Consider the following 19,095-nt stretch of genomic DNA (forward strand, 5'->3'; position numbering starts at 1 on the left):
AGCTGTTTCTGTTCTCCCTCTGCTTGCTCCTGTGGCTCAGAGATCCCTGTATCCATGCTGACAGATACTAAATGAATGTCTGGGTCAATATTACCTTGATGAGAACATTTTTTTTTTTTTTTTGCATTCTCACAACTGTAAAGTTTCCTTTCCCATCATTTTAGTGACCGATAATCCTACTGTAAACGTATTTGGTTTTTTGAAGCTCATAGAGTGTTAACATAATGCTGGAGCAGTATGTAAACTTAAAGTCATAAACAACGTCTATGCCCTTGGTAGACAAAAAAATAAATGTCAAGATCATTCAAGTCACACATTAAGCCTGAGGTTTCTATTAGACGTCCAAGTGGAGAATCCAGGAGGTGGATACATGCACGTCTGGGACTCAGGTCGGGGTGGAGGGTGGTAGTCCAGGATGCCAGGAGACCCAAACGGGAGTGGTCAGCAAGGGAATGAGACTGAGTGAGATCCCATTGTGTAAATGCAGCCTGAGAACTGAGCCCTGGGGCCTTGTAAATTTCGGGGTGGGAGGTAGATGAGGAAGAACCAGCAAGTGATGGAGAAGGGGCAAACATTTGGGGAACAGGAAAGCTGGTATTGTCTCCCACTTACTGATCAATCCCTCTCAGGAAAGGTATGTTTGCAAAGGGGTTAAGCCCGAGGATACTGGACTCAGCTGTGTCAGGATTCAGATCTCAGTAACCATGTAAGTACAAAATGAGGTTACGCTTCATATATGCCACTAGGGCTAGTGTAGGACCTGGAGGGTATTTATTGGTTGAGTAATCATTGATTGTGCCCTCCTGCACACCGGGCATGAATTGAGTGCCAAGGGAGTTGATGAGAAAGAGTGAAACAAAGGCCCTGGCCTCAGGAAGCTCGGAGTCCAGAGGGAAGGGGAAGGCTTAGAAGCCAGTGATTCTCCGTGACATCACAACACGATACATTCTTAAATGAAAGTATGAGCCATGCACTGAGAGAACAGAGGAGGAGTGATTAATCCAGCCGGCAATGGCCTGACTTAAATGTGATGCATTTTTTTTCTCCCTCATCTTTTATGTGCCATTTTGCCTGTGAAATTCACAACTCTTCTAAGCACCGGTAATTAACCTACACGACAATTTGAGAATGTTTTTCTTTAGAAGGAAAGAAGTGGGGAAAAATCCTCGGGATATAGACTATGGTCCTACTTTGAAAAAAAAAGAAATTACCATCTTGAATTAAATTGAATTTATAATTGCCTATTAGTCCAAACCAACAGCAGCTGTTATGTTGTCCCACTTTTGACTGTTAGCAAATCATTCCCCACTGTGGTCCTCCCATCACAGGCTTAATGGCGGAGTCTATTCCATCTGGTGCGGGAGGCTTCAGTGATCTTCATCTTTTTCCTCGGGCAATGGTTTGCCTTTCATTTGAGGGGCAGCTTTTCTTCTTCACATGGTGAAGCCCCACGCGTGTCAGGCTTTCCCATATTTAACTACCATAGATTTCTCATGAAGAAGATTTTCTAGCATCTTCTTGTGCTTTCTATTTGTCCTTGTTTTCCTCTCTGTGCATTTATCTGACTAGAACTAAAAAACTTAAGAAGTAAGGTTTGCAACTAAAGATGTCCTTCATGAGTTTACCATAAATTCTTGCATTGAAAATTCCACAAAGGCAGATTGCAAAGCTGCTTGTAAGTTAATACCGAGGACAGTGGGGGACTACCCTCATTCTGCAAACTTAGAGCTCCTCCAGCCCTGCCTGGACAGGGGATTTTTTTGAGTCAGATGCATGCTTGCATCATTGTGTCCTCTGATCCTAAAGTGACGGTAACTGCAGTCCCTTTGATGACTGGAGTGGATGACATGACTGTATTTGGGATAAGGAAAGGAGATGACAGCAACATGGGTGAGTGTTGAGCATTGTCAGGTGGGATCCACAGAAGACATTCTCCCAGGAATGCACCCAAGAATCAGTGTTTGTTCTTCTGAAAGCAAAAAGACCACAAAGACGCATTAAAATAAAAGAAAGTTAGAGACTTTCGTAGCCCTATTCAAAGATGAAGAAAATACTAGCCTTTTCTTTTAGAAAAGATAGTTAAGGTTTATTTTCTACAAAGGGTACATGTTAATCTGGAGAATAATTGTTCTTCAAAGTTGTCCCTGTGATTCTGTCTTTTAACTAAAGGGACTGAGTCTCTTTTAAAGTAGGTGTCTGATGACACTGAGTCATTTCGGTTCAGTCGCTCAGCCGTGTCTGACTCTTCGAGACCCCATAGACTGCAGCATGCCAGGCTTCCCTGTCCATCACCAACTCCCAGAGTGTACTCAAACTCATGTCCTTTGAGTCAGTGATGCCATCCAATGATCTCATCCTCTTTCATCCCCTTCTTCTCTCACCTTCAGTCTTTCCCAGCATCAGGGTCTTTTCTAAATGAGTCAGTTCTTCTCATCAGGTGGCCAAAGTACTGGAGCTTCAGCTTCAGCATTTGTCCTTTCAATGGATATTCAGGACTGATTTCCTTTAGGATTGACTAGCTTGATCTCCTTGCTGTCCAAGGGACTCTCAAGAGTCTCCTCCAACACCACACTTCAAAAGCATCAATTCTTCAGTGCTCAGCTTTCTTTATAGTCCAACTCTCACATCCATACATGACTAGTGGAAAAACCATAGCTTTGATTAGACGGAGCTCTGTCAGCAAAGTAATGTCTTTGCTTTTTAATATGCTGTCTAGGTTGGTCATAGCTTTCTTCCAAGGAGCAAGCGTCTTTTAATTTCATGGATGCAGTCACCATCTGCAGTGATTCTGGAGCCCCCAAAAATAAAGCCTCTCCCTGTTTCCATTGTTTCCCCATCTATTTGCCATGAAGTGATAGGACCAGGTGCCATGATCTTAGCTTTTTTTAATGTTGAGTTTTAAGCCAGCCTTTTCATTCTCCTTTTTAACTTTCATCAAGAGGCTCTTTAGTTCCTCTTTGCCTTCTGCCATAATGGTGGTGTCATATGCCTATCTGAGGTTACTGATATTTCTCCTGGCAATCTTGATTCCCGCTTCTGCTTCATCCAGTCTGGCATTTCGCATGATGTACTCGGCATATAAGTTAAATAAACAAGGTGCCAATATACAGCCTTGACGTACTCCTTCCCCAATTTGGAACCAGTCTGTTGTTCCATGTCCAGTTGTAACTGTTGCTTCTTGACCTGCATGCAGGTTTCCCAGGAGGCAGGTAAGGTGGTCTGGTATTCCCATCTCTTTAAGAATTTTCCCACAGTTTGTAGTGATTCAGATTCACACAGTCTAAGGCTTTAGCATAGTCAATGGTACAAAGGACTGAATGCTTGTGTCCCCACCCCCCACCCCTCATTCCCGTACCTAAAGTGAAAGTGAAAGTTGCTCAGTTGTGCACAACTCTTTGGGACCCCATGGACTATACAGTCCATGGAATTCTCCAGGCCAGAATAGTGGAGTGGGTACCCGGTCCCTTCTCCAGGCGATCTTCCCAACCCAGGGATGGAATCTAGGTCTCCCACATTGCAGGCAGATTCTTTACCAGCTGAGCCACCAGGGAAGCCACAGCACCAAATTCACATGTTGAAATCCTACCCCCCAGTGTGACGTTAGCAGGCAGTGGGCCCCTGGAAGATGATTCGATCCTTATAGTGGAGCCTTCATGAATGGGATTGGTGCCATTTTAAAAGGAACTTCAGAGAGCAACCTCACCTCTTACACCGTGGGAGGACACAGCAAGAAGATGGCCTTCTAAGAACTTAGAAGTGAGTCTTCAGGAGACATCAAATCTTCCTGGACTTCCCAGGTTCCATAACAATGAGAAATAAATGTCTTTTTTTTGTAAGCCAGCCAGTCTGTGGTATTCTTTTACAGCAGCCCAGACGGACTAAGAGACCAAGTTTCTCCATGAGTAAATTAACAAGAAGTCCAGTCTTCCCCCTTGTTATGGCCAAGTCTGTCAATGATGCTGATCCAGCCCGAAGAGACACTCCTGGTTACATTCATTAGCGGTCACTGCTAAAGCCTGGCTGTGCTCCAGGAGACAAGAGCAGACATTCTCCTTGGCCTTCCCTGTGCCCTCCCCACGGCCCCCCTCAATTTTTTATACTCATTCTCGGGCATGCAACTAGCTCCCAGTGGAGCTCTTTAGGGTCCAGATTCTTCACTTGACAACAGCAGAGTCGTTTCCCTCGGCATGCCCATAAGTCAAGGTGGGTGGGTTGGAAGGAGGCTTCAGCAACAGCCTCAGGCTCTTCCTAGAGCCAGCTCTTCCCTCTGAGGGGCTCCGGGCCCTAGGTCATCACTGCCTTGTGGTGAAGGTCATTGCAGTGGCCTTGTCACAGCTGTCTGTCACTGAGCCTCTGTCAGGCCCCCTTTATTCACCTGACATGCTCCTGTGACTCTGAATCTCAAAGAGACTAGATCTACAAAGCTCAGGGTGAGCGTCCCTGTTGTTGAGCATTGTTTACTGTCTAAGCACAGGTCCCTGTTAAACTAAATGAAACAGGGTAGGGAGGAGTTGACTCTGCTGCTCCCAGGTGAGTGTGTGTGTGTGTGTGTGTGTGTGTGTGTGTGTGTGTGAGTCTCTCTGTGTGTGTACATGTGTGTCTGTCTGTATGTACATGTATGGGAGAGGAACAGGCTATAAAGACCAGGCACTGACACCTTATTCTTCTGAGGTCTAGGACTCTAGTTTTCCTTCTTGTGATCTCCTAAGAGAGTCTGGGGTAGGACAAATACAAAATTTTTGAAGTCAGGTTTGAGGTGATAGGAAAATTTTATAACCTCTCACTGATTTGCCATCATCAGAGTCAACTGTCTAAATTCTTGAAGCTTCAGCCGGTTTGGGCAGAGGGTTGTACTGTCAACAGTAACAGCAGAAAACATTTCTGTAAGTCTTTACAATCATATAACAGGCCAGATAAAAATCATACGGTAGGTATGCCAGGAAACCCAGAGCTAGCTGCTAAGAGCCCTGGGAATTCAGAGCAAGGCAGACATCCTTCTCTGGTTTATCACAAACTTTAATTTGGCACAACCCAATTCATAATGCTGAGTCTCTCCTCCGTGCTACACCTTTAGAGAATGAAACGCTCTGGTTCTTCCTGTGCAAGAGCTGATCACCTCCTTGGGGAAAGCAGAAGGGTGCACTTCTAGAAATAAATAATTAAGACAACATACTCTGGGCATGACCTCTAGCTGCCCTGGTTACCACTGTATGACTAGTTACCTTCAGAAGGAAACGCTTACACACCTCCTGTGTGGTCACGTGGCACAGCAAGAACCTAATTCCTAGAATCAAAAAAGAGTTTGCTCCTAGTGGTCAGGGCTTTCGGGTTGGGAGGAGAGATGGCAGCAGCTAGCACCCCTTCTCTCTGGTCCAGAGCTAGAGTAGCTAGCTCCAGGCTTTACCGATCATCAAAAAGGCACAGACATCTCCCCAGAGAGGCTGACTACTGTGCAGGGACAGTCAGGTGTCTTGCAGTGAAAAATCATCTGAACAGGTAAAAAGATGAGTCTAAGTCAGGTTGGGTCTTCCCTGGTGGCTCAGTGGTAAAGAACCCGCCTGCCAATGTAGGAGACGCTGTTTCAATCCCTGGGTCGGGAAGATCCTCTGGAGGAGGAAATGGCAACCCACTCCAGTGTTCTTCCTGGAAAATTCCATGGACAGAGGAGCCTGGCAGGCTACAGTCTATAGGGTAACAAAGAGGCTGCCACGACTTAGCAACAAAACAAAAATGAAGTCAAGTTAGGTGGGAGCAGGGACTGGGGCTGGCAGGGACATCTACCCCAACACTGGATTGGAAGAGGTTGGCCATTTCCTGGGAGAGTGAGGTATCGAAGTCCCCCAATTTCCTACAGGGCTGTGAGCAAAATTGCTTTTAATTACGTTAATTACAACAACCGAGCATTTCTCAGAAGAGCTTTTCATCTTCAAAGGGACTCCAGGATGCTGCATACCAGTTGACATGAAAGGCCCTGGAGTTGCAGAACTACAGTCTGAAGTCCGAGGGGCCCCAGCTCTGTGGGAAAGGCAGGGCTCAAGGAAATCTCTCGCTTCAGGGTGGGGAGCAGGGATATGTGTCCAGACACTGGCCCTGGCCTCCCTGAAATTGGAGACCCAGGGGCATGGAGTGTCAACCTCAGTCTAGTCCTCCTGAACCCTGCCCTCTCTACTGGAGTTGCCAGATAAGTAGAGGACACTCAATTAAATCTGAATTTCAAATAAGCAAAAAGTGCATGGGTTCACTAAACGATTATCTGTTGCTTACACACACACGCGCACACACACACACACACACACACACACACACATATACTCACAGGCGCATGCATGTGCACATGCAAACCCAGCCCGGTCACATCAGAGGCTGGGCTTCCTACCCCCAGAGACGCCTACCGGAGAGCTCAGCGAGCTGGGGCGTGTTCCCCCAGGGCCGTGGGATCGGGGCTCTCCAGACCTGCCCAGACCTAGCCTCTCCTGTGGGAAGGTCCTTCTTTTAGCGATCCGAGGCGGGACTCAGGGTTGGGCCGTGGGGCAGGCACACAGTCCAGCCTTCCCAACTTCTCTATTCGCCTTGGATTTGGGGATGAAACAGCCTCGGGGATGGAATGTCTAGAGCTCCCCTTCCCTCGATGCCCTGCTATCGACCCCAGCCCTCCGTAGCTTGAGGGAGAAGCCCCGTGGCCACCCACCTGCCCGCATCGCCCTGAACGGCTGGAATGGAAATTCCTCTGTGACAAACCCCAGAAAGAAATGGTCCCTGGGCACTGAGGAGCGCCCTGCCTCGGCAGTGGAATCCAGGCCGCCGGGACGGGTCTGGGCCTGAGCTAGAAATACCTCTGGTTTCCCGGGCTGGGCGGGAGCCGAAGGCGAGCTGGCACTTGCCACAGTGCAGAAGAGCACCTGGGAGGCTGCCGGGCCTGCTCCGAAACTCCCGAAACTCTCGGGGCCTCCAGACACTGACGCCCTTAGAGAGAGGTTCCCAGGCCCCTAGAAAGCCCCAGATCCAGCCCACGGGTTCAAGTCATTCAGGGTCAAGGGCAGAGCCTCTCGTGCCTTCTTCACGCCCCCAGGACAGACAGATGGTCCAGGAGATCACTCTGGGCCCGTGGAGGAGATTTAACATTCGGCAGCTCGGGTTCCCTTCTATGACCTAATGGAAAGGGCACGAGGTCAGACAGGTCGGGCCTGGCCAGCTTCCTACTCACCATGTACCCCAGCTGAATGACCTCGGAGAAGAAAGTCTCTTTTAAAAATTAAATTTAAGAAAACTCCCCCCTTGAGTGGACTTGAAAATAAATCCATTTAAGGAAAATGAATGTGTGCAAGATGAATTGACTGGCAAACAAGGCAGCAGAAGGGGGTTCTGGTAGGGAAAGCAGAGCACTGAGCCGCGACTGTGCTTTCAGATCCGAGATCCTGGAAGGAGTCCAGAAACTGGCGGATTACTCTAAGAATTGTATAGGGAACAACAACAGCTTTCCCCTGCCAACTGTAATAGTTGGTAAAACATGCTAGTGTTTCCTTCTCACGTTATCCTTAATAAACTAAAAGTGAATAAAGTGTGACACACTTAGGTCATGGGCATCATTCAAATGATTACCTGCCAATTATGGGAATTTGTTGAACACTGAGGCTATGGTTTTTCCAGTGGTCATGTATGGATGTGAAAGTTGGACTGTGAAGAAAGCTGAGCACCAAAGGATTAATGCTTTTGAACTGTGGTGTTGGAGAAGACTCTTGAGAGCCCCTTGGACTGCAAGGAGATCCAACCAATCCATTCTGAAGGAGATCAGCCCTGGGTGTTCTTTGGAAGGACTGATGATAAAGCTGAGACTCCAGTACTTTGGCCACCTCATGCGAAGAGTTAACTCATTGGAAAAGGCTCTGATGCTGGGAGGGGTTGGGGGCAGGAGGAGAAGGGGACGACAGAGGATGAAATGGCTGGATGGCATCACCGACTCGATGGACATGAGTTTGGGTGAGTTCCGGGAGTTGGTGATGGACAGGGAGGCCTGGCATGCTGCGATTCATGGGGTTGCAAAGAGTCGGATGTGACTGAGCAACTGAACTGAACTGAACTGATCAATAAGTGTTCCTTGACTGAATAACCAACCTATGGTCTGATTTGATGAAGGGAGGAAGAGAGGAAGAAAGAAGGGAAGGAAGGACTGATTTTATGTCAACTGAGCGCGTCTTAGCAGAAATCCTGACTCTGATTTTAGAAGCCTCCAACACTGATATTCTATTTCCCCAAATTCCCCTTCCCTGGCTCTCCTGTTTTCCCACCTCCTTTCATTTCTATGTATGCAGCAGCTCTGCCCAGCTCTGCTGATAAATGTTTGTAAATAGTGATCAAGAGCAGGAAAAGCCTTGAGGCTACCTGGTACCCTTAGGGATTTAGTCGGCCAGACTCCTGGCCAGCAAGATCTGATGGGTCCTTGTTTGGATTTGAAAGGCCCCAAAGAGACTGTTACTGCTGGCAACTCAACATTTTACAGATGTCAGTGGGCTGAGGAGGGACAGGTGGGGAATGGGCTGCCTCATCTCCGATTCCTAGGTCTGAACAAGAGAGAGGGAAAACAGTCCCAGAGAGTGGGATGGGGAGTTCCCCAGCGGGGTCGAAATCAGGTGGAGGTGCGCGTAGGACATGGGGCTGTCCCCACGACCTGGGTAGGGGCTGGGGGCTGGCGGAGGGGTCTGATGAAGAGCTGTTTCTACTCTTCTACTCTTAAGCCGTCTCTCTTACAAGACATTCTGCTGATTTCCAAGTTCAGAGATTTGGCCTTGAACGTGACTGTGGCCTTTCCCACACCATCTATTACCCTCCAGGAGCCTCAGTTTCCTCAGTGTAAGATGGGAATCCTAATACATAACCCATGCACATGCACTCAGCAAATGTGTTTGAACACTGACTCACTGCCAGGCCCTGTGGCAAGCTCTGAGAACACAGCGGCGCTTACTCACACCCCAGGCAGTAGTCCCCAAAGGGCAGCTCCTGGGGGGTGGTTTACAGGCAATCAAGATTTTTGAAAAACTTGTTGCAAACATATAAACTGTTGGAAGATTGTATGTACGCATCTGGATTTCCCAGTGGGCAAAACTGGGCCGCCTTTCTGCACAGCAACTATCAACCAAACTAGGGCTGTTTCCTTTCAAAGGAAATCATGCTCTCCAGGTCATCATTCCTTCCAAAGAACACCCAGGGCTGATCTCCTTTAGGATGGACTGGTTGGATCTCCTTGCAGTCCAAGGGACTCTCAAGAGTCTTCTCCAACACCACAGTTCAAAAGCATCAATTCTTTGGTGCTCAGCTTTCTTTATCATCCAACTCTCACATCCATACATGACTACTGGAAAGACCATAGCTTTGACTACATGGACCTTTGTTGGTAAAGTAATGTCTCTGCTTTTTAATATGCTATCTAGGTTGGTTATAGCTTCCTGCTTAATGCCTCCCTATAAATGATGCTGCTGCTGCTGCTGCTGCTAAGTTGCTTCAGTCGTGTCTGACTCTGTGCGACCCCATAGACAGCAGCCCACCAGGCTCCCCTGTCTCCAGGATTCTCCAGGCAAGAACACTGGAGTGGGTCGCCATTTCCTTCTGCAATGCATGAAAGTGAAAAAGGACAGTGAAGTTGCTCAGTCGTGTCGGACTCTTAGCGACCCCATGGACTGCAGCCTACCAGGCTCCTCTGCCCATGGGATTTTCCAGGCAAGAGTACTGGAGTGGGATGCCATTTCCTTCTCCACTATAAATGCTACATGCCAGCAAACTGCAACTTCCTGACCATTCTGTGTGGTGCTTTGTAGTGCTATTTTCTTTGACTAAAATGTCTTTTGCTTTGGTTTTTCTATGCAGATAATTGATGTTCATCTTCAAGGGTCATTTTAAACATCTTCCTCTCCCTTTGTGGGTCATTCCTGTGAGGCATTGCTCAGAAGGTCACACAGTCTGGAGACCCGCAAAGAAATCAAATGGTTCACTTGAGAACAAAGAGGTGTCGATGGTTCTCTATGTTATGAGTGGGCCCAGGGACCTTGCCATTGGCAACAACTTGTAAAAGACCTCAGCTTTCCCAAGAAATAGGGACAAAATAGAAACATTAAATGAAACCATGTAAGTGAAATTAGACAACACTTAAATTGAATGGAATTATGGATGCTGGATAAGCAGCAGCAATTATTCTGGTTGTGACGATTATTTCAAGCAGAAGCTGCTTCATCAAGGGTGATAGGTCAGCAGCTGCAAAGTGTGTTTTGGGAAGAAGCATCGATTAGGGTGGCAGGGCAGTGGAATAGTAAGAGACGCGACTGGACAAACAGATGAGGGCCAGCAAGAAGCCTTTCAACTCATCTCTCTGGCCCTTTTCTCCTTTCTCTCCACCTGAAACACAGCAGCCAGACTGATCCTGCAAAACAAGTCACCCCTTGCCACTCTTCTGCTCAAAAGCCCCTAGTGGCCCCCTCCTCTCTCTCAGAGTGAAAGCTGCAGCATCAGATCTCAAATCTCACAGCCCAACAACCTCTGTTCTCTCCTCACTCTCTGCCAGCTTCGGGCTTCATTCCAACCTCTCTGCTCATCCTTTATTGGGCAAATGTGCTCTCACCCCAGGGCCTTTGCACTTGCCAGCCCCTCTTTCTGGAACCATCTTCCCTCTGCTATCCTCAGAGTTCACGATCTTAGATTTTTACTCAGATTGTCATCTTCTCTCTGGTGGGTCTATCTAAAATTTTACTTCCCCCTCACCCCCTCTTTTTCCTGAAAGTGTGAAAGTGAAAGTCCCTCAGTCGTGTCCAACTCTTTGTGACCCCATGGACTATACAGTCCATGGAATTCTCTGGGCCAGAGGACTGGAGTGGGTAGCCGTTCCCTTCTCCAGGGGATCTTCCCAACCCAGGGATCAAACCCTGGTCTCTCGCATTGCAGGTGGATTCTTTACCAGCTGAGCCACAAGGGAAGTCCTTTTTGTTTTTAGAACTTATCACCAACTGACTTTACTTACTGTATTTATTTATCTTGGTTACTCTGTCTCCACCACTGGAATATAAGTACTAGGAGAACAGAAGATTTTATCTCTCTTGCTCAATGATGTATCCCCAGCACCTAGAACAGAGCTTGGCCCACAGTAGATACACAGTAAACATTTGTTGGATGAGTGAATCAAGGTTCTTGACTCAATAAACATTGAGGAGTCACAGAAATGTTTTTAAACTTTTAATTTTATATTGGAACATGGCCGATTAGCAATATTGTGAGAGTTTCAGGTGAACAGCGAAGGGACTCACATCATACATGTACATGTTTCCATTCTCCCCCAAACTCCCCTCCACTCCAGGCTGCCACATAACATTGAGCAGAGTTTCTTGTGCTGTACAGTAGGTCCTACTTGATTATCTGTTTTAAACATAGCAGCCTGTACATGTCCATCTCAAACTTCCTAACTATTCCTTCCCCCTGGCAACTGTAAGTTCCTCCTCTAAGTCTTACAGAATGGTTTACGAGGAAAGTAAACCAATTAGAGCTCACAAAGGACCTTAGGAGAGATTAGGGTGGGGATGGAAGCTGGGGAGGGGTGCACAATAGTAGAAGGATATATAAGTGAAAGTTTAAACAGAGGTCTTCAGTAGGAGTAGAGGAAGACAATAGGAGGCAGTAAGTTTCCTGAGATGTGGTTCAGGCTGTAAGCACCCAGGGACAGCCTCCAGATCGGATGACCTTTTTGAAAGTTATACAGCTAAAGTTTCAAGTGATGTAAAAAAAAAATTAGTGTGGAAGGGAGCCCATAGTGTGGAAATCAGTGTGCAAGTCCAGAGACACTCAAGAGAGTGGAAATCCCTGTGGACACCATCTTTACCTTTTCTGCAGAACCCCAAGTAATTGAATAGGAGGCTAATCTAGGTTGAGGCTGGGTATGTGGACTCTGCTAAGAGATTCCCACAGAGGAGGGGAGGAGGGATAGAGGGGTGGAGGTGGGGCAGGTACTTGGTCAAAGAACCTCTCATTTATGCCCTCCCTTGTCTGCCCTTTAGTTAATGACATCTCCCCAAAGGAATTATTCACTAGGCTCAGACATCCACACTTGGACCTTGCCTGTAGTCCAATCAACAGAAATGAGGTGCTTCACTGTTCTCTCTGCCCCAAGAATAAATACACTGTAACTCATTTCTGTCATAGCTCAGTCGGTAAAGAATCTGCCTGCAATGCAGGAGACCCGGGTTCGATTCCTGGGTCGGGAAGATCCCCTGGAGAAGGAAATGGCAACCCACTCCAGTGTTCTTGCCTGGAAAATCCCATGGACAGAGGAGCCTGGCAGGCTACAGTTCATGGGGTTGCAAAGAGTCGGACACGACTTAGCAACTAAACCAAAACCAAACCAAACTCATTTCTGAACCCTCTGGGTTTTAACTAAGCCAATGCCTGGTGCCAGATCTCTGCCTAAAGGTGGGAGGTGCAGCAGTGGAGAAAAGGAACACTTGCTGCTTGACTTATGTCATTGAATCCTCTTGCCAGGTCTGAGACATGGGCAGTATCCTTGTGCGTGAGCTGAGTAAACTGAGGCTCAGCCAGTTCACACAGCCAGGAATTGCAAGAAGGGAAATTCGAGACAAGTTTGGACTAATTCCAAAGTACAGGTTTTTCTGAGGATGTCAGTTATGCCCATAGAACTTACCTGTGCTGCTGCTAAGTCACTTTAGTCGTGTCCGACTCTGTGCGACCCCATAGACGGCAGCCCACCAGGCTCCCCCGTCCCTGGGATTCTCCAGGCAAGAACACTGGAGTGGGTTGCCATTTCCTTCTCCAATGCATGAAAGTGAAAAGTGAAAGTGAAGTTGCTCAGTTGTGTCTGACTCTTAGGCACCCCATGGACTGCAGCCTACCAGGCTCCTCCATCCATGGGATTTTCCAGGCAAGAGTACTGGAGTGGGGTGCCATTGCCTTCTCCAAGAACTTACCTGTAGAAGTGGTTAATTGTTAGGACTAGAAGGCAACTGTGGGATTTGTTCAGCCCCCTTCAGAGGAAGAGGCTTGGGCTCAGACAGCAACAGTGACAAGCTCTGCTGTGACCAAGCACCAAAGAAAGATTTGACATCCAGGTCTCTCCTGACTCCCTGGGGCCCTTTCTCCTTTCTTTTGAAAGAAGTCCTTGTAATAAAATGTTTCTTAAATTTTATGTCTTGTCTGCTTTAAAATCAAATAGTACTGAAAGCTTTATAATCAAAATATCAGACTTCCCCACTCCTTGTTTTTGTTGAAATAATATTTCATCTCGTAATATTTTCTGTTGAAATCTTTCATCCCATCTTATCTCCCTGCTCGTGCTTTCGTCCTCTCTTAACCTTGTGGGTTAATACCCTTTCTTTAAATTCCTTCATTGTCATTTTACTGGAATGGCCTGGGGAGGGAGACAAGATAAAACACATTCGGTCAATCAGTCTCGTCGAACAACAACAAAAAAAACCAGTTTCTCACCACATTGCCCCCCAAAGATCCTGTATCCCCAGACAACTCATTTTTCTGAAGTCAACACATCGTCCTATGCTCCTGGAGTTTACCCTGCGCCTGGCCCTGTGCTGGGAACTCGTGGCTTACCAGAGTTTCTGTCTGGCCTGTGCCTTGCTGCCCCCAGAGACTTGACTGAGGCATAGAGAGAATGATTTACAGGAGGAAACAAAAAATAGATAATGGCAGTAAGAAGCCCTCCCACCCACTTGTGAATTTCAGAGAGCTTTCATATCCAGGATCTCTTTCACAGCCGCAGATAAGCACAGGATCGGTTGTTTGGTGCTGACAGTGAAGTTAGAATCACAGCATCGCTCTATCCCAGCAGAGCAGCGTATCTGAAATGCGGACTATGAACATTCATGTTCAAGGTGCTTGTAACTTATTATTCGGTTCTTTTGTCTCCAGGTCTAAAGCTTCCTTTGCCAGGGGAGATGGAAGTGGACTCTTATACTTCCAAGGGAGTTACTGAGTCTCGTTTTTCCTCCTCCTGCTCCTCTCATACAGACCCAAGTTTGTAATAAAGAAGGCTGCTTCTCTGAGAACACTTACCAGGGCTCAGCTTGGTCCATGGATAAAAAGAGTCAGAAACAAATAATCGTGAACACTTTCTTGGGAATTCTCCTAAAGTCTCGAGCCAAAGTCATTGTCTAGGTTGGAACGTGAGATTCATTTATGTATTTATTTCTGCTGCAGAAATCTCAATGCTTCTAGGATTTGGATGGCATTCCGGGGTGCAGTCTATGGATGGAGAGGGGACAGAGGAAGAGGCAACACCAAAATGCATTACAATTTAGGCTGTGGTTCAGACAGTGTGTTAGGCTCCTTGTAGCCCTAGTCCCTTGAGACCCTTGATGGAGCCAGAGATAAACCAGGACATTGAAAGGACTTGAGGGTAGACCTGATGGGCTCCAGAATTGCCTTCCAGAAGCTGGCTGGGGTCTGAGTTCCTCTGACAGAGCAGAGAATCGGGCTGTTTAGTTTGCAGTCCCCACCCCTTCTTTAGCAGCCCCACGGATGCTCAGGCTCGTCTCAGAGCTTATTTGCTGTCACTGCTTCCAGGAACACTCTCCACTGTACTGAGCCACTGGGAAAGGGTCCAGTTGCCGTGCCCTCTGCCCTGCCAAGAAAAGAGTAGGATTTGGGTCACATGGCTTTACTGTCATGTGTTTCATACTGTAGAAGCTAAAGCTTCAGGGTCATGAAAAAGACCCCACTTCACCAGCTAAGGGCTTCCCTGGTGGCTCAGTGGTAAAGAATCCACCTGCAATGCAGGAGATGTGCATTCGATCTGTGGGTAGGGAAGATCTCCTGGAGGAGGAAATGGCAACTCACTCCAGTATTCTTGCCTGGGAAATCCTGTGGGCTGAGGAGGCTGGTGGGCTACAGTCCATGGGGTCGCAAAAGAGCTGGACACGACTGAGTGACTAAACAACACTACCAGCTAAGAGTTGCCTGGGAGCCAGAGAGGGAAATTCCCCAATTTCCTATAGTTGTGAATCAGGGCACCTGTGCTGAAACATACATCCCACTGCCTGAAACTCAGACTCATGAGTGACTCAGCAGTGCCTCACCTGAGCAGGGACAGAGGGCAAAAGCCTGGGAACACTGCAGGTTCAAGCCGCGTTGGGGATGTTTGAATCCTGAGAGTGCTCTTTTGAGATCACAGAACAGATTCCTCTAGAGCCCTCACAGTTCAGGTCATTTCAGTCGCTCAGTCGTGTCCGACTCTTTGCAACCCCATGGACCACAGCACCCAGGATTCCCTGTCCATCACCAACTCCCGGAGCCTACTCAAACTCATGTCCATTGAGTCGGTGATGCCATCCAACCATCTCACCCTCTGTCGTCCCCTTCTCTTCCCGCCTTTAATCTTTCCCAGCATCAGGGTCTTTTCAAATGAGTCAGCTCTTCGCATCAGGTGGCCAAAGTATTGGAGTTTCAGCTTCAAAGCGCCATCACAGGGACTCATAAGATGTTCTGATTCCTCAGACCAAGCAGATAAGGTTATGTCTCAAGCAAAAGAGACCTCAGGATGGCCTCTTGCCAGCTCTCATTTGAAGAGCCAGGAAGTTCCTCCTGATTTCTACCTTAATTCTTCTTGCTTCATTCCCTCTCATTGGTTCTTTAGTAGGGTGACACAAGAGTTGGAACCATGGTTTGTTCACCATAGTATCAACAGTGTCCAGATGCATGGGTAACTTGCAACCAGTGCAGCACAGTCAGAATGGACTCTGGCTAGGGTGCTGAACAGGATCCAGGAGGAAAGAGCTCTGGGCTTGAGCTCTAGTCTTGGCTCTGCAGCTAATTTACTATGTGACCTCAAGCAAACCACTTGACCTCTCTGGGCCTCAGTTTTCTCACCTTTAAAAAAGGGATATCTGGACTAGAGGTTGCGAGGTCATATGCCAGCAGGATCAGGCAATTAAAGTAAATGAGTGAATCCAGTCGGGCGGGGTTGTCCCGACTGTTACATGTAGACTCCCTTTAAATGGGCAGCTGTTGCCTGATGGAGCTGCCAACCCACGCTGTCCCAGGCATTTAACTCTTTAAGAGATGCTAAGACTCTGGATGTTTTGTGAAATCTCCTGATGTTTAAACAATTTTGTGGGTCAAACAACATCCCTAATTCCCCCCTAAACTAGAGGATTTGAAGGGCCCTCCCAACTCAAATTCTCTGCTTCTAAAATATACGTCTTCTAGGGAATTCCCTGGTGGTCTAGTGGTTAGGACTCAAAGCTGTCACTGCTGTGTCCTCAGATGTTCAATCCCTGGTCAGGGAACAAGACCCTGCAGGCCATGCAAAGGAGCCAAAAAAGAAGAAAAAAAAAGAAAGTGCCTTCCAAAGAAGATCACTAAGAAATCACCTTAGTTATGGTAATTTAAGCTACTGCAAAAGTAAGTGTCTGTGTGTGGGCTCATGCTTTCAGCTTTTGGTTCCCCTCAAACGACACTCTTCTGGTGGTCTTCCCCCACATCCCACTTATACACCTGCAGGGGACTGTTTGTTTGGTGTCAGGAGCCCAGCCCTGGGCCAGATGGAAGGTACAGCTTGTCCAATGAGCTCACCAGTGGTAATAGGCTGGCTGTGCTGATGAGATAGCCCTCCCCTTTCCCTGCATGAAGGTAAGAGTGGCCACAAGCAGTGGCTGATTCAGGCTCTGGACCTTGCTGCCTTTTCAGGCCTTTGCTGGCTGTGTCCCTAGGCTGAACTGGGACTAGGAATCCAGTCTGCATTATTACCAATCTGGAGCTCTCCAACCTAGCTATATTAGTTTGCTAGTTTCCAAATTAGTTTGCATTTGGAACAATGGAGCACAGACTAGGGGGCTTAAACCACAGAAATGTATTATCTCACAGTTCTGGAGGCCAGAAGTTCAAAACCAGGGTCTCAGCAAGGTTGGTTCTTTCTGAGGACTTCAAGGGAGGGAAGGGTCTGTCCCAGGCTTCTCTCCTTGGCTTGCAGATGGATGTCTCCTCGCTGTGTCTCTTCACATCCTCTTCCCTCAGTGTCTATTTGTCTCTACGTCCAAATTTCCCTTTTGTATAAGGACACCAGTCATATCTGATTATGGCCCATTCTAATAACTGCATTTTAGCTTGTTTAACTCTGTGAAGACCCTATCTCCGAGTCAGAGCACAGTCAGAGACACGAGGGGTCATCGGACCTCGACATCTGGATTTAGGGGACACAGTTCAGTCCATAACACTACTTCACCATGGTCTCTAAGCACCCTGCTTGTGCCCCTTCTTCCCTGTGACAGCCCAGTGCTGCAGCATCCCACGTGCTGCTCCTCCGCTCACTGTATGCATGCACTCTGTAGGGACTGAGGTGCTCTGCAGTGGGAAAGGTGAGGGGACGTTTATCAGACACCCATTAGGGGACATACAGGCCTTGCATTTCAAGTAATAGTAAGAGATGTCCACCGGTGGTCCAGTGGTTAAGAACCCACCTGCCAATACAGGGGACACGGCTTTGAGCCCTGGTCTGGGGAGATCCCACATGCCCTAGAGTAACTAAGCCCGGATGTCAATGCTGTTGAGCCCATGCACCGCAATTACTTAAGCCTGTGCTCTAGAGCTGTGCTCCGCAACAAGAGAAGCCACCACAGTGAGAAGCCCACTCGCTGAACAAAGAGTAACCCCTGCTCGAAACTAGAGAAAGCCCACATGTAGCAAAGAAGACCCAGCGCTGCAAATGGATAAAAGAAACAATTTATTATAAATGAACCATTTATAATAGCTTATAATAATCATTCATAATAAATGAAAATATGTATTTAAAAATGAATAAATAAATAAATAAAAATTAATAGTAGGAGATTCTGTTTATTCAGTGAGACACTGCCTCTATGGTACTTTTTATCTTCACATCGATAAAAATGGTATTCCCAACTGCAGTTGGGAAGTGCCAAATATCATTCCAAGCACTTTATATGAAGTAATTTTTTGAATACTCACAATACCCTTTTGAGGTAGATATGATTATTTACATCCTTCTACACATGGGTTTCCCTGGTGGCTCAGCTGGTAAAGAATCCGCCTGCAATGTGGGAGACCTGGGGTTTGATCTCTGGGTTGGGAAGATCCCCTGGAGAAGGGAAAGGCTACCCGCTCCAGTACTCTGGCCTGGAGAATTCCATGGACTGTATAGTCTGCTGCTGCTGCTGCTAAGTCACTTCAGTCGTGTCCGACTCTATGCGACCCCATGGACGGCAGCCCACCAGGCTCCCCCGTCCCTGGGATTCTCCAGGCAAGAACACTGGAGTGGGTTGCCATTTCCTCCTCCAATGCATGAAAGTGAAAAGTGAAAGTGAAGTCGCTCAGTCGTGTCTGACTCTTAGTGACCCCATGGACTGTATAGTCTATGGGGTAGCAAAGAGTAGGAAACGACTCAATGACTTTCACTTTTCACAGATAAGACACTGAAGCACGGACAGCTTAGGAAAACTTCCCCAAGTCTATGGTACTGATGGAGTTGGATTTGAATCCCAATAGTTGGCTGCAGAGGCCGTGCTTTTAATCATTACCAGACAGTATTTGGAAAAGACAGAAGTATTATTTTCATTGAATAGATGAGGAAATCGAAACCAAGCATCTAAGGAACTTACTCAGGGTCACAGGGGTAAGGGGCAGAGTAGAAGCAGAATTCCTGCCCTGGAAGCCACAGGGCTTTCCTCAGAAGGGACCAAGTGTCCTGGGTCCCCTCCCCACACCCTGCTCCACTTACACAGGCCCACAGGTAATAGGGCCAACCCACAATCTCTAAACCCTTATTTGTAGTTAACCGTCTCCATGCATGCGTGCTAAGTCGCTTCAGTTGTGTCCAACTCTCTGTGACCCTATGGAGTTGTAGCCCGCCAGGCTCCTCCGTCCATGGGATTCTCCAGGCAAGGATACTGGAGTGGGTTGCCATGCCCTCCTCCAGGGGATCTTCCTGACCCAGGGATTGAAGCCATGTCTCTTATGTCTCCTGCCTTGGGAGGCAGGTTCTTTACTACTAGCACCACCTCCATACGGAAGGGGTGATTATTGGGCAGAAGGGAAGGGAGGCCCCTTCTCGAATTAGAGCTAAATCTTCTCGACTTAGATTTC

The sequence above is a fragment of the Bos indicus x Bos taurus genome, chromosome 16 (genome assembly GCF_003369695.1).
Source record: "Bos indicus x Bos taurus breed Angus x Brahman F1 hybrid chromosome 16, Bos_hybrid_MaternalHap_v2.0, whole genome shotgun sequence".
Taxonomy (NCBI): Eukaryota; Metazoa; Chordata; class Mammalia; order Artiodactyla; family Bovidae; genus Bos; species Bos indicus x Bos taurus.